Source organism: Phocoena phocoena, chromosome 3 (genome assembly GCF_963924675.1).
Source record: "Phocoena phocoena chromosome 3, mPhoPho1.1, whole genome shotgun sequence".
Classification (NCBI taxonomy): domain Eukaryota; kingdom Metazoa; phylum Chordata; class Mammalia; order Artiodactyla; family Phocoenidae; genus Phocoena; species Phocoena phocoena.
This window is the reverse complement of record NC_089221.1, coordinates 111,392,917-111,407,854: the sequence shown is the minus strand read 5'-3', so window position 1 is coordinate 111,407,854 and position 14,938 is coordinate 111,392,917. Positions and strand designations below refer to the sequence as shown.

Sequence of the window (14,938 nt, the reverse complement as noted above, 5' to 3'; positions counted from 1 at the left end):
CTAACATGATTTATAACTTCACGCAAACTTCCCACATTCCTCCATAGGAGGAACAGAAACTTCAGAAATAAATGATTAATCCATTAAATTAAAAACACCCTCAACCTCCCCACAGTTCAGACAAGTAGCGATTCATTCCCAAAGCACAAGAGCAATCTCTCAAATCTGTCTATTACTACAGCTTGGTACTTTGGTGAACGTGCCTCTTACTTAAGACATATTTATGCTGCCTTTCACCTTGGAAATGATTGATGTTTCCCAAAGAAAATGTGCCTCTGTGTTGTGTATTGAAATATTTTCATGGGAAGGTTTTGCAAATTTAAAAGAAAACGAATGTGTTTATCCCAGATACATTAATTCGAATGCTTTTTAGTGTGTGAATTAACACAGAGGCAGAGGGGAGATCAGGGCCAGAGGAAAACAGTTGGGCCTTTGCCTTGCTGCTGGCAGAAAGCTGTGTCTCCACCCGATCCCTACCCTGGAAAGGGTAGTTTCTCACAGAGAAAATGCAGGACTTTTTCTGACAGGACCCTGGCCGAGCAGGGGCCAAGGGTACCAAGGTCTTTGATGCCTCCCTGCCCAGGGTTCTCCTTAGGCCCTTCCTGTCCTGGCAGGAGGCTGGATCAGGGCTCTGGCTGCAGTGCTCTCTTCAGAGCCCGGGGCCTGTTCCCCACCAGCTGCAGCCTTAGCGATGCCTCATCACACGCGAGGAGGACAGTTGGGTCCTGGAGGCAGTGGCTGAGCTTCTACCCAAATGATGGGATGATTATTTTTTCCCTCTAACATCCTATTGCCAGTTTTCAACTTAGCAAAGGTCAGGTCAGGGCAAAACGGGCTTCTCGGTGGAGCTCCTTGGTACTCCGGGGTTTGCCTTCCATGTCACAGGCCCGCTCATGCCAGGCATGGAGCTGGGAAGATCCAGGAGGCTACTGGCCCCGATCTAGCCAGGGGTCTGGGCCTGTGTGCAGGGCCCCCTCCCATTGCTGCTGACTGGGCTGTGCTTCTTTGGCCTCCTCCACGCCAATCCCTCAGGAACCATAGGAGTGGAGGCCCAAGCCACTGGCTCACGGAGGGGCAGCAGCAGCTTCCATCCCCGGGAGTCCACCGTGCATGCTCACAGACGCACACACGAACACACACTGGGACGCAGGCCCTGCCCCACCCCTCCCACGTGCCCCTGCCCCTGCCCCGTGAACTTCTCTCTCTCTGCTATGCCCACCCTGCCTCCTTGACTCCACTGCCCTGCACTGATTGATCCCTTGGCTAAGAATCCTCCCTCCCACCCCCCTCTCCCCGCTCCGCCCTGCCTTGCTGCCAACACCACCTCATCCTTCGCTGTCGTCATCATTCATTCAATAAGCATTTACTGAGGTTCTCTCCATGCCATTCACCAGGCTGAGCACTGAAAACAGCAGCGGACAGACCAAAATCCCCATCCTCATGGAGCAATTCAGAGGGTGGAAGATACTAAGGAGGAAAATTTTAAAACAGGAGGGGATAAGGAGACTCAGATAAAAGGTGGAAGCTTTAGGTATGACGGCAAGTAAAAGCCATACTGAAAAGATGACATTTGTGTCCACTTGGTGGGAAAGTCAAATATACCTCCAGAGGATCTTGGTCTGAGCACCTGGAAAAGTAGAGGCCATTCACTGAGAGGAGAGGATCGTGGAGGAGCAGGCTTGGAGAAGACAGATCTGGAGCTCGTGAGGACGTGATAAACATGTGATGTCGTGCAGCCCATGGGGTATCTATAAGTCTGGAGTTGAAGGAACAGGTTTGACTGGCGGTATAAATTTCCGATGCCTCACAGCGGGGCTGGTATTTAAAGTCAATAGACCAGAATAGATGCTGAAGGAGTGCAGACAGAGAATGTCCAGCAGCCAAGCACGACAGCACTGAGAGCCTGGGGGATGAGAAAAAGCAGCAAGGAAGGCAGAGAAGAAGCCACAGAGACAGGAAAACTAGGAGTATGGTGTCTGGGGCCAAGTGGTGTCTGGGGCCAAGGAGGAGTGATCAGCTGTGGTGAATGCCACCGGCAGGTCAGGGAAGGTGAGGAAAGAGAACTGGCCATTGGGTCAGGGTCGGTGTAGGGGGGGCGGGGCACTGTGGTCCAGAGCAGAGCCATTTCCACACGTGGTGGGGAAAGGTCTGCCTGGAGCTGGCTCCAGGGGGATGGGGAGGAGATGTGAGAGCCACCAAGTATGGACAACTCTCCAGAGTGTTTCCAAGAAGAAAAACGGGGCAGAGTTGGGGAGAGAAGCTGGGGTAAAGAGGTTTGGGGATTTTTTTCCAAGATGGAAATTAAAAGCGTTTTATGGACTAATAGGAAAGATCCAGTAAAAAGGGGGAAACTGATGCAGGAGGGAGAGAGAAGTGCTAGAGGGACGTCGTGGATAGGACGTGAGGGGATGGAATCTAGGAATGAGGCTCGCGGGACAGGAAACTCAAAACTGGGTCCTTTTCTGGGGAATGGAAGGAGGATGGTCTGGCAGTGGCAACACCTGCCCCATCTCCCAGCCCGTGGGGTAGGGGACGGGGCGGGGGGGACAAGTGTGGGGAGAGAGAGCCACATCCACTTAAAAGGCTGCAAGAGAAGGAGTGTCACCAGGTTTCCATCTGAGCAAGAAGGTGAGGAACACTCACAGAGGAGTTTAAGGATAGAGGACGTTCTGCTGACGGCAGAACATGAGTTCTCGGAGGCACAACGGAAGGTTTGGGGGATGATGGATGCCCCAGCGGCCTAGGCTCTTGTAGACTGACAGGATCCCAAATCAAGGGCATGAGGGAAAGGGCCCTGATGGTCCTCAGTTGGAGATGAGGAGACTGGGGACAGGGGCCACTGGGAGGTGGAGGACGCGGGGTTCTGAGGGCCATCTTTAGTCCTGCTGATGGAGGGATGGAGGTCCGAGGAGGAGTGGTCGTAGCCCCCAGGATGACTTCGGCTCCTGGAGACCTCCAGGCCAGCCAGGGTTTCCTCCCTCTCAGCAGACGTGAGCTGTCTTCTAACCCCTGCCACTGGAGGCCCAGCAGATAGTCCTTTGTTTTTAAGTGAATGGATGGTTCCACTCCCTTGACTTTGTCAGCTTTTGTCTTGTTGTAGAACAGCGCCACCTATTTCAGTTCAATCGGTCTGCAAGAGCTTCCAAGTCAGGGCTGACCCAGGGTCTCACCTGGAACCTGACAGGTAGAAGCAAATCCCCCAGCCCCAACCAAGACCTCCAGAATCAGACACTGTGGGGTGGGCCCAACATTGTTTTAACAAGAGCCCCCGCTCCAGCCAGGAGATGCAGATACACACTCAAGTGTGACAGGTTCCTGGGTCCACAGATTCCCATCAGAGGGCAGGACAGAGGCAAAGGCTAGTCTTCAAGGCTTGTGCTGGCCACTGGGCACCTCACTGAGGAGACTGGTCCACAAACCACCAGTTCACTGGACAAACCTACTATCAATAAAGGGGTAGGCCCCACAGGTATAAGGAAGGTAGGTATTTCCTTTGTGAGGTGGAGAGAGTAGATCCAAGTGCTCTATTCTGATAAATCTTCCCAGACCCCTGTCCCTATGTCCCCAAAGCTCCCTTCTGGTAATCCTCATCACAGCTTGCTGTTATGTTACTCATCTTCCCCCTGACAGAAAGCTTCATGAGGCCAGGGACTGGGTGGATCTTATTCACTGCTCTGTGTGTAATGCCTGACCCTTGGTTGGGATGTAATAAATGTTGACTGCACAATATTGGAACTTTGTAAACTCTATAAAGACCATTAATGTGCTGCTGGACTCAAAGCTGGGAAGTGCCTCAGCCCTCCCCTCTCCTCCCCACACTGCCTTTCCCTCTCCCCCTGCCTCTCCCCCTCCCCCTATTTGCTATTGTAATACTTGAAATACTTTGTAATATGTGGTATGAAAAAATGACAGTCATCACTCTTGTTTTTCAAAATTTCTGCTGTTCTTTCACATTCTTTCTTCTAGCTAAGTTTGAGAATTATTTTGTCAAGACCCCACCAATTGATTTTAACTGGAATGAGATTAAATGTTTGGCATAATTTGGAGTATCTTGTTTCTTAACAACAGTAAGTCTTCCTATCCAAGATCATCTCTCTCTAATTTTCCAAGTCTTTTTATGTGTCTTCAGTGAGATGTTATAGCTTCATTCATTTCGGTCCACTGTGTTTTCTATTTGGCCACTACTGGTATATAAGTGAGCTATTAATTTTGTCTGTCTGGGTACTGGCCCCTTTATGGTACTCACTTATTAAACCTTATACTTTTGGTTCGTTATCTGGAGCATATCCAGGTAAAGTATCATTTTTCTCCACCTCTTTAATATTTCTCCCTCTCATTTCTTGCCTTCTATTGACAGTAACATCCAGAAAAATGTTGAGAGTCTGATATTGCCTCCTTTCCTCTTTCCTTTTTGTTTTTTCCCCACTTGATGTTTCACCGTTCTGAAAAGATTGGTGCTGGTCCCACTTTTTATAGAGATATTCTTCATTGTGGGAAGAAAATATTATTCTGTTCCTATTTTATTGAGGTTTTTTTCCCTCAAGAAATGGATTTTGAATTTTTTTCAAAGGCCTTTTAGTGTCTAGCAGGAGAATCAAATGGTTTTTCTTTTTTGACTGCCTTTGACTTGCATATGATTAATTATAGATTTCCTAATAGTTAGTCATTGAAACGTATTATACTTGGTCACAGTATGTTCTTTTATTGGGTTGGCCAAAAAGGTCGTGAGGTTTTTCTGTAACATCTTATGGAAGATAATACATCTTACCCAATAATGCCATGCTAGGTTTGATTTGCTAATATTTTTATGTGGGTATTTGTTTTTTGTGTTTTTTTAATTTAATTTTTATTTTATATTGGAGTATAGTTGATTTACAATGTTGTGTTAGTTTCAGCTGTACAGCTAAGTGATTCAGTTACACATATACAAATATCCATTCTTTTTCAGATTCTTTTCCCATATAGGTTATTACAGAAATGGAGTAGAGTTCCCTGTGCTTGCTATACAGTAGGTCCCTGTTGATTATCTATATTACATATAGTAGTATGTACATGTTAATCCCAAACTCCTGATTTATTCCTCCCCCCTCCCCACATTTCCTCCTGCCCACAACCACAGGTCTGCATTCAAAGTCTGTGAGTCTGTTTCTGTTTTGCAAATAAGTTCATTTGTATCATTTTTTCTTGGATTCCACATTTCTAAGTCTGTGAGTCTGTTTCTGTTTTGCAAATAAGTTCATCTGTATCTTTTTTTTTAATTCCACATGTAAGTGGTATCATATGATATTTGTCTTTCTCTGACTTATTCGCTTAGCATAATGATCTCTAGGTCTATCAGTTTTTTCTTTATTTTTATTTTATATTGGCGTATACTTGATTAACAGTGTTGTGTTAGTTTCAGGTGTACAGCACAGTGATTCAGTTATACATATACATGTATCTATTCTTTTTCAAATTATTTTCCCATTTAGGTTATTACAGAAAATTGTGTAGAGTTCCCTGTGCTATACAGTAGATCCTCGTTGATTATCTGTTTTATACATAGTAGTGCGTATATGTCAATCCCAGACTCTGAATTTATCCCTCCCCCCAACCTTTACCCTTTGGTAACCATAAATTTGTTTTCTAAGTCTGTGAGACTTTCTATCTTGTAAATAAGTTCATTTGTATCATTTTTATAGATTCCTCATATAAGTGATATTATATGATATTTGTCTTTCTCTGTGTGACTTGCTTCACTTAGTATGATAATCTCCAGGTCCGTCCATGTTGCTGCAAGTGGCATTATTTCATTCTTTTTAATGGCTGAGTAATACTCCATTATATAAATTGCACCACACCTTCTTTAACCATTCATCTGTCAATGGACATTTACATTGCTTACATGTCTTGGCTATTGTATACAGTGCTTCAGTGAACATCAGGGTGCACATATCCTTCCGAATCATGTTTTTCTCTGGATATATGCCCAGGAGTGAGATGGCTGGATCATATGGTAACTCTATTTTTAGTTTTTTAAGGAACCTCCTTACTGTTCTCTATAGTGGTTGTACCAATTTACCTTCCCACCGACAGTGTAGGGGAGGGTTCCCCTTTCTCCACACCCTCCCCAGCATATATTGTTTGTAGACTTTGTGATGATGGCCATTCTGACTGGTGTGAGGTGATATATCATTGTAGTTTTGGTTTGCATTTCTCTAATAATTAACAATGTTGAGCATCTTTTCATGTGCCTCTTGGCCATTTGTATCTTTTCTTTGGAGAAATATCTATTTAGGTTTTCTGCCCAATTTTTGATTGGGTCGTTTGTTTTTTTAATGTTGAGCTGCATGAGCTGTTTGTAACTTTTGGATATTAATCCCTTGTTAATCATGTCATTTGCAAATATTTTCTCCCATTCTGTGGGTTGTCTTTTCATTTTGTTTATAGTTTCCTTTGCTGTGAAAAAGCTTTTGAGTTTAATTAGGTCCCACTTGTTTATTTCTGTTTTTATTTCCATTACTCCAGGAGACGGCTTGAAAACGATATGGCTGCAATTTATGTCAAAAAGTGTTCTGCCTATGTATTCTCTAGGAGTTTTATAGTATCCAGTCTTACGTTTAGGTCTTTAATCCATTTTGAATGTATTGTTGTGTATGGTGTTAAAGAATGTTCTAATTTCATCTTTTTACATGTAGCTCTCTAGTTTTCCCAGCACCGTTTGTTGAAGAGACAGTCTTTCCTCCATTGTATAGTATTTCCTTCTTTGTCGTAGACTAATTGACCATAGGTGCATGGGTTTATTTCTGGGCTTTCTGTTCTGTTCCATTGAGCTATACTTCTGTTTTTGTGCCAGTACCATATTATTTTGACGACTGTAACTTTGTAGTGTAGTCTGAAGTCAAGGAGCCTTATTCCTCTAGCTCCATTTTTCTTTCTCAAGATTGCTTTGGCTATTCGGGATCTTTAGTGTCTCCATACTAATTTTAAGATTTTTTGTCCTAGTTCTGTGAAAAATGGCATTGGTAATTTGATAGGGATTGCATTGAATCTGTAGATTGCCTTGCTTAGTATAGTCATTTTTACAATACTGACTCTTCTAATCCAAGAACATGGTATATCTCTCTACCTGTTTGTGTCATCTTCGATTTCTTTCATCAGCATCTTATAGTTTTCAGAGTACAGGGCTTTTGTCACCTTAGGTAGGTTTATTCCTAGGTATTTTATTCTTTTTGATGCAATTGTAAATGGGAGTGTTTCTTTAATTTCTCTTTCTGATCTTTCATTGTTCGTTTATAGGAATGCAAGAGATTTCTGTGTATTAATTTTGCATCCTGCAACTTTTATCAAATTCATTGATGAGCTCTAGTAGTTTTCTGGTAGCATCCTTAGGATTTTGTATGTATCGTATCATGTCATCTGCAGTGAGAGTTTTACTTCTTTTCTAATTAGAATTCCTTTTATTTCTTTTTCTTCTCTGATTGCCGTGCCTAGAACTTCAACACCTGTGTTGAATAAAAGTGGTGACAGTGGACATCTTTGTCTGTTCCTGATCTTAGAGGAAATGCTTTTAGCTTTTCACTGATGAGAATGATGTTAGCTGTGGGTTTGTCATATATGGCCTTTATTATGCTGAAATATGTTCCCTCTATGCACACTTTATGGAGAGTTTTTATCATGAATGGGTGTTGAATTTTGTCAAAAGCTTTTTCTGCATCTATTGAGACAATCGTGTGGTTTTTATTCTTTAATTTGTTGATGTGGTGGATCACACTGATTTGTGGATATTGAAAAATCCTTGCATCCCTGTAATAAAACCCACTTGATCATGGTATATGATCCTTTTAATGTATTGTTGGATTTGGATTGCTAGTATTCTGTTGAGGATTTTTGTGTCTATGTTGATCAGTGATATTGGCCTGTAATTTTTGTTTTTTGGTATCTTTGTCTGGTTTTGGTAACAGGGTGATGGTGACCTCACAGAATGAGTTTGGGAGTGTTCCTTCCTCTGTGATTTTTTGGAATAGTTTCAGAAAGATAAGTGTTAACTCTTTTCTTAAGAGTTTGATAGAATTCGCCTGTGAAACCATCTGGTCCTGGACATTTGTTTGTTGGGAGTTTTTTAATCACAGTTTCAATTTCAGGACTTGTGATTGGTCTGTTCATATTTTCTATTTCTCCCTGGTTCAGTCTTGGGAGATTGTACCTTTCTAAGAATTTGTCCATTTCTTCCTTAGTATTTCTGTCATGTCCATTGTAACTTCTCCTTTTTCGTTTCTAGTTTTATTGATTTGAGCCCTCTCCCTGTTTTTCTTGATGAGTCTGGCTAAAGGTTTGTCAGTTTTGTTTATCTTTTCCAAGAACCAGCTTTTAGTTTCATTGATCTTTTCTATTGTTTTCCTTGCCTCTGTTTCATTTATTTCTACTGTGATCTTTATGATTTTTTTCCTTCTACTAACTTTGGGTTTTGTTTGTTCTTCTTTCTCTAGTTGCTTTCGGTGTAAGGTTAGGTTGTTTATTTGGGATTTTTCTTGTTTCCTGAAGTAAGATTGCATTGCTATAAACTTCAGTCTTAGAACTGCTTTTGCCACGTCCCATAGGTTTTGGATCATTGTGCTTTCATTTTCATTTGCCTCTAGGTATTTTTTAATTTCCTCTTTGATTTCTTCAGTGATCCATTGTTTGTTTAGTAACGTATTGTTTAGCTTCCACATGTTTATGTTTGTTTTTTTTTTCTTATAGTTGATTTCTAATTTCATAGCATTGTGGTCAGAAAAGATGCTTGATATAATTTCAATTTTCTTAAATTTACTGAGGCTTGCTTCTTCGTTCAGCATGTGATCAATCCTGGAGAATGTTTCATGTGCACTTGAGAAGAAGTGTATTCTGCTGCTTTTGGATGGAATGCTCTGTAAAAATCAATTAAGTCCATCTGTTCTAATGTGTTGTTTAAGGCCTGTGTTTCCTCATTGATCTTATGTCTGGATGATCTGTCCATTGATGAAAGTGGGGTGTTAAAGTCCCCCACTACTATTGTGTTACTGTCAATTTCTTCTTTTATGACTGTTAGTATTTGCCTTATATATTGGGGTGCTCCTTGTTGGGTACATATATATTTACAATTGTTATATATTCTTCTTGAATTGATCTCTTGATCATTATGTAGTGTCCTTCTTTGTCTCTTGTAACAGTCTTCATTTTAAAGTCTATTTTGTCTGATATGAGTATTGCTACTCCAGCTTTCTTTTGATTTCCATTTACATGGAATACGTTTTTCCATCCCCTCACTTTCAGTTTGTATGTGCCCCTAGATCTGAAGTGGGTCTCTTGTATGCAGCAATATATACGGGCCTTGTTTGTGTATCCATTTAACCAGTCTGTGTCTTTTGGTTGGAGCATTTAATCCATTTACGTTTAAGGTGATCATCAATATATGTGTTCTTAGAGCCATTTTGTTAATTTTTTTGGATATCTTTTTGAAGGACTTTTTCCTTCCCTTCCTCTTTGTTCTGTTCTCTTGGGATTTGACGACTATCTTTAGTGTTGTGTTTGGACTACTTTTTGGTTTTCTGTATGTATCTAATGTAGATTTTTGGTTTGTGGTTCCCATAAGGTTTTGATATAGCAGTCTATACATATACAAGATTATTTTAAGTTGTTGGTCTCTTAATTTCCAACGCATTTCCAATATCCTGCATTTGTACTCTCCTTTTCTCACAATTTCTGGTTTTGATATCATATTTGTGGGCAGATGATTTCCTTCCTTTACTATATGTTTGACTTTACTGGTGAGCTTTCTCATTTCTTGTTTCTAGTGTGTCCTTTTCCTTTCAGCCTACAGAAGTTCCTTTAGCATTTGTTGCAAAGCTGGGCTGGTGGTGCTGAACTCTCTTAGCTTTTGCTTATCTGTATAGGTTTTCGTTTCTGTGTCGAATTTGAATGAGAGCCTTTCTGGGTAGAGTATTCTTGGCTGTAAGTTTTTCCCTTTCATCATTTTAAATATATCATGCCACTCCCTTCTGGCCTGCAGAGTTTCTGCTGAAAAATCAGCTGATAACCTTGTGGGAACTCCCTTGTATGTTATTTGTTGCTTTTTCCGTATTGATTTTTTTTTTTTTTTTTTTTTTTTTGCGGTACACGGGCCTCTCACTGGTGTGGCCTCTCCCATTGTGGAGCACAGGCTCCGGACGCACAGGCTCAGCGGCCATGGCTTATGGGCCCAGCCACTCCACAGCATGTGGGATCTTCCCAGACCGGGGCACGAACCCGTGTCCCCTGCATCGGCAGGCGGACTCTCAACCACTGCGCCACCAGGGAAGCCCTTCCTTGTTGATTTTAATATTTTTTCTTTGTCTTTAATTTTTGTCAATTACTATGTGTCTTGGTGTGTTACTCCTTGGTTTTATCCTGCCTGGGACTCTCTGTACTTCCTGGACTTGGATGACTGTTTCCTTTCCCATGTTAGGGATATTTTCAGCTGTTATCTCTTCGAATATTTTCTCAGGTCCTTTCTCTCTCTTCTCCTTCTGGGACCTCTATAAGGTGAATGTTGGTGCATTTAATGTTGTCCCAGAGGTCTCTTAGATTGTCCTCATTTCTTTTCATTCTTTTTTCTTTATTCTGTCCCACAGTAATGATTTCCACCATTCTGTATTCCAGCTCACTTACCATTCTTCTGCCTCATTTACTCTGCTATTGATTCCTTCTAGTGTATTTTTCATTTCAGTTATTGTATTGTTCATCTCTGTTTGTTTGTTCTTTAGATCTTCTAGCTCTTTGTTAAACATTTCCTGTATCTTCTCAGTCTGTGCTTCCATTCTTTTTCTGAGATCTTGTGTCATCTTTACTATTATTACTCTGAATTCTTTTTTTCATGTAGATTGTGTATCTCCACTTCACTTAGTTGTTCTCCTGGGTTTTTATCTTGTTCCTTCGTCTGGGACATATTCCTCTGCCATCTCATTTTGTCTAAATTTCTATGTTTGTGGTCTCGTTTCCACAGGCTGCAGGATCATAGTTCTTCTTGCTTCTGATGTCTGCCCCCCAGTAGGTATGGTTGGTCCTGCTGCTTGTGCAGGCTTCCTGGTGGGAAGGACTGTTGCCTGCCCTCTGGTGGGTGGAGCTGGGTTTTGTCCCTCTCTTGGGCAGGGCCATGTCAAGTGTTGTATTTAGAGGCAGCTGTAAGCTCAGTACAACTTTAGGAAGCCTGTCTGCTGATGGGTGGGGCTGGATTCCCACCCTGCCGGTTGTTTGGCCAGAAGCATCCCACAGTGGAGTCTGCAGGCTGCGGGGTGGCCCCAGGTCTCATTGCCAAAATGGAGAGCTCACACTGATCAGTATTCTGAGCCCTCCACAGCCAGTGTCCTTGCCCCCACAGTGAGCCATAGCCAACTCCTGCCTCCCCATGAGACCCTCCAAAACCCTCAGGTAGGTCTAGCCCAGGCTCCTATGGAGTCACTGCTTTGTGCTGGGTCCCAGTGCATGTGAAGTCTTGTGTGCATCCTCCAATAGTGGAGTCTTTGTTTCCCCCAGTCCTGTGGAGCTCCTGCACTCAAGCCCTACTGGCCTTCAAAGTCAAATGCTCTGGGGGTTCCTCCTTCTGATGCCAGACCCTCAGGATGGGGAGCCTAACATGGGGCTCAGAACTCTCACTCCTGTGGGGGAACCTCTGTGATATAATTATTTTCCAGTTTGTGTGTCACCCACCGGCAGGTATGGAATTTGATTATATCGCAAACGCTCCCCTCCTACTGTCTCTTTGTGGCTTCTTCTTTGTCTTTGGATGTAAAATATCTTTTTTTGATAGGTTCCAGTCTTTTTTGTCGATGGATGTTCAACAGTTAGTTGTGATTTTGGTGTTTTTGTGAGAGGAGGTGAGCACAAGTCCTTCTACTCTACCATCTTGTCCAGAATCCTGATTTGCTAATATTTTACTTGGGATTTTGGTATATCTAGTACTGAGTGAGTTAGGTCTGTAATCATCTATTTTGTGCTCTCTTTGGCAGGTTTCCGTGTCCAGGTTATACAGCTTCATTATAAAATTTGGGACATCTTCTCTGCTGTAAGCTGTAGGAATTATCTGTTCCTGAAATGTACAAAAGAACTTCCCTATGAAACTAATCAGGGTTCTTTGGGGGTTAGTAGCGCCTTTTTAAAAACAGCTTTATGAACTTTCTTTGTAAAGGAACCGGTGGGTGACATAGGTGTGCCGAGACACTGTGAATTGAAGAAAAAAAAAAAAAACCTGAATAGGTTACCAGAGTAATTCAAGGTAAACTACAAATAAAGGATAATTGAGACAGCAGAGAAAAAGAAAAAGAAACAGCTTTATAGAGGTATAATTTATATACCAAAAAACTGCACATATTTAATCTATACAATTTGATGAATTTGTACATGTATACGCCTAGGATACCACCACCACAATCAAGGTAACAGACATACCCATCACCTCCACTTTGTTTTTCTTTTTTGTTCGTTTTTGTGGTGAGAACACTTAACATGAGATCTACTCTCTTAATAGATAATTACGTGCACAACATAATATTGCTGATTATAGGCCCTATATTGTATAACAGATCTCTAGAACTTATTCACTGCATAACTGAAAAGTAGTGCTTTAAAATGTTTTAAATGCTCTCTTCTTGATTCCATGTCAATACTTTAAAGTTTCCTTTTAAGTGATTCATTTCATTGAGCGCTTCATGTTTATTACCTATAATTGAACAAAGTACTTCCATATTTTTTAATCTCCTCTGTGTTCTTTATATTTTTCACTAAACAAACTTGCCAGAAATTTGGCTACTTTATTCATTTTCACGAACATCCAGGTCTCAGATTTATCAGTTCCACTCTTTTTTGGCAAATTGATTCATTCCTTTCTGCTTCTATCTCTATTGATTCTTCCCTCACCTTCTTTAAGTTTACTATGTGGTTGCTTGGCAGGCCTATATAAATAAATGGGGATCTAGCAGGAGCCCAAGGTTATTCACTCCCAGGTCCTGGCCTCCCACATTCTAGAACCCGGGCTGCTCTACCTCCTTCTCCAACTCCCCACTAGTCCAGTGTTCCTAGGTCCCCCGTCTCTATCTCTGTACTTTTGAATCATAGCCTCTTGAAAAAACTCTGCTGTCTCTTCAACTTGAACCCCATTCCTCTCTTTACCAAATTCTGGGTATAGGAAGTTTTCCTAGATAAATTACTATTTCTTCCTTCTTTGAACCAAGGGGAATCAGAGAAGAGAGATCCACTTCTGTGTTCTAAGCAGTCCTCCAGATACGCCTTAGCTAGAGCCCCTTTTACTTCATCGATCCCAAGTGGCCTGACCCGTGACAAGGGCCTTCTCCCACACCCTGGGACTCTCCCCCAGAACTGCAAACAAAGAGAAACCAAGGAAATGACTCAGATTTTATTATTGTTTGGTCTGTGTGTGGTTAGTCATGGGTGCCTCTGAGCTCATGTTATGGAAACAGCTCTGGCCACTCTGAAGGTGGGTTTGTGCCCTTTGCCAGCTATCCATTTGGCTTTGTCCTTGGCCCCCTACTTTGCCCCATAGGTCAACCAGAGGAAAGACTTGAAACTCAGGCTAAGTTGATCAGATTATTACCAGCCTCCTGGGTTTTGACAGGACCTGCAGCATCTGTTTCTCACAATAAGGTAATAGAATTTTTCTTTTGTCCTCAGCCTACCCAAGCACAGATCACTAGAAATCTTCACGTTCTAGGATCAACATTATCACTTCCTTCTATATATGCGTCAATTTGTTCCACCTCTAGTCCCAAGAAAAATCTCTCTCGTAACATACTGGGTCACTTTCTTTTCTTTTTTTTTTTAAGTTATTTTTTTTTAATATTTATTTAGGCTGTGCTGGGTCTTCATTGCGGCACGCGGGATTTGCGTCGTGGCATGCGGGATCTTTCAGTTGCAGCATGCGGACTCAGTTGCGGCATGTGGACTTCTTAGTTGCAGCATGCAAACTCTTAGTTGCAGCATGCATGCAGGATCTAGTTCCCCGACCAGGGATCGAACCCAGACCCCCTGCATTGGGAGCGCAGAGTTTTACCCACAGGACCACCAGGAAAGTTGCCCTGGGTCACCTTCTTTTATCGGACAATAGGAGTGTCCAGATAACTCTGGGAAAATGTAGTTGCTGGCTTCAAGGCAAAGAATGCATCTCCCAACTTTCCAAAAGGTGTATGATGTGGTTTTTGTTATCGTTGTTGTTTAGTTTACTATCCAGGTGCCTTTACAGAAGCTCTCATAAACCCTTTTTGGAAGTATGTAGAGAAACATGCATGAATAAGTAAGGGCCCCCAATTCCACTGAAAATGATAATTATTTTATTTCCTGGGCCCAGAGCAAGGGGTAGGAGGGAAGATCCTCCAGACAGTCCTCACTGCTTCCTGCCCTACAGACAGCCCATGTAGGAAAGGCCAGAGGGTAGAGGGTACTGATGCTCATCTGATGAGTGGGCCTGGTCACATCCCCAGCCCTGAAATTGACTGCCGGGACCCATGGGTGGGTCAGGAGCCAAGGAGGGCACACTTGCCTCTCACGCCTGTTCCGGGGATGAGAAGTGGAAAAATAAAAATGACCCACTGGAAAACCAATGGTCTTCCCTAGAGCAGTAATTAGGAGCCCTGCCAGTCAGTGCCCATAAGTACTTTGTGAAGCACTTCCTTGCAAGAAATTAAGCCCCTGTCCAGTGGCTTTCCGATAAGAGAAATAATATATCTGAATTTTATTCATTCAGAAGTAAGTTTTGGCAGTTGTTGCTCTTTACGTGTAGCAGCTGAACAGCCGTAAATATTTGGATTGTCTCTCTGATCATATTTAGAATAATGATGAACGCCATGAATTACAGCGTACAAAGCCTGACATGTTTATTGTCAGCAATCCATTTTATAGCCCTTTCTTTTAGGGCTTGCAAGCTTGTTACAAAGAGAACTCCAGAGTTGTC

General features: G+C 42.3%; 1 protein-coding gene across 1 annotated transcript in view; it reads left to right on the top strand.

Moving 5' to 3' along the window:
* The window catches only part of FSTL4 (follistatin like 4), a 443,193-nt gene that overhangs the window by 398,162 nt on the left and 30,093 nt on the right, over nucleotides 1-14,938 (top strand). The window lies entirely within an intron of this gene.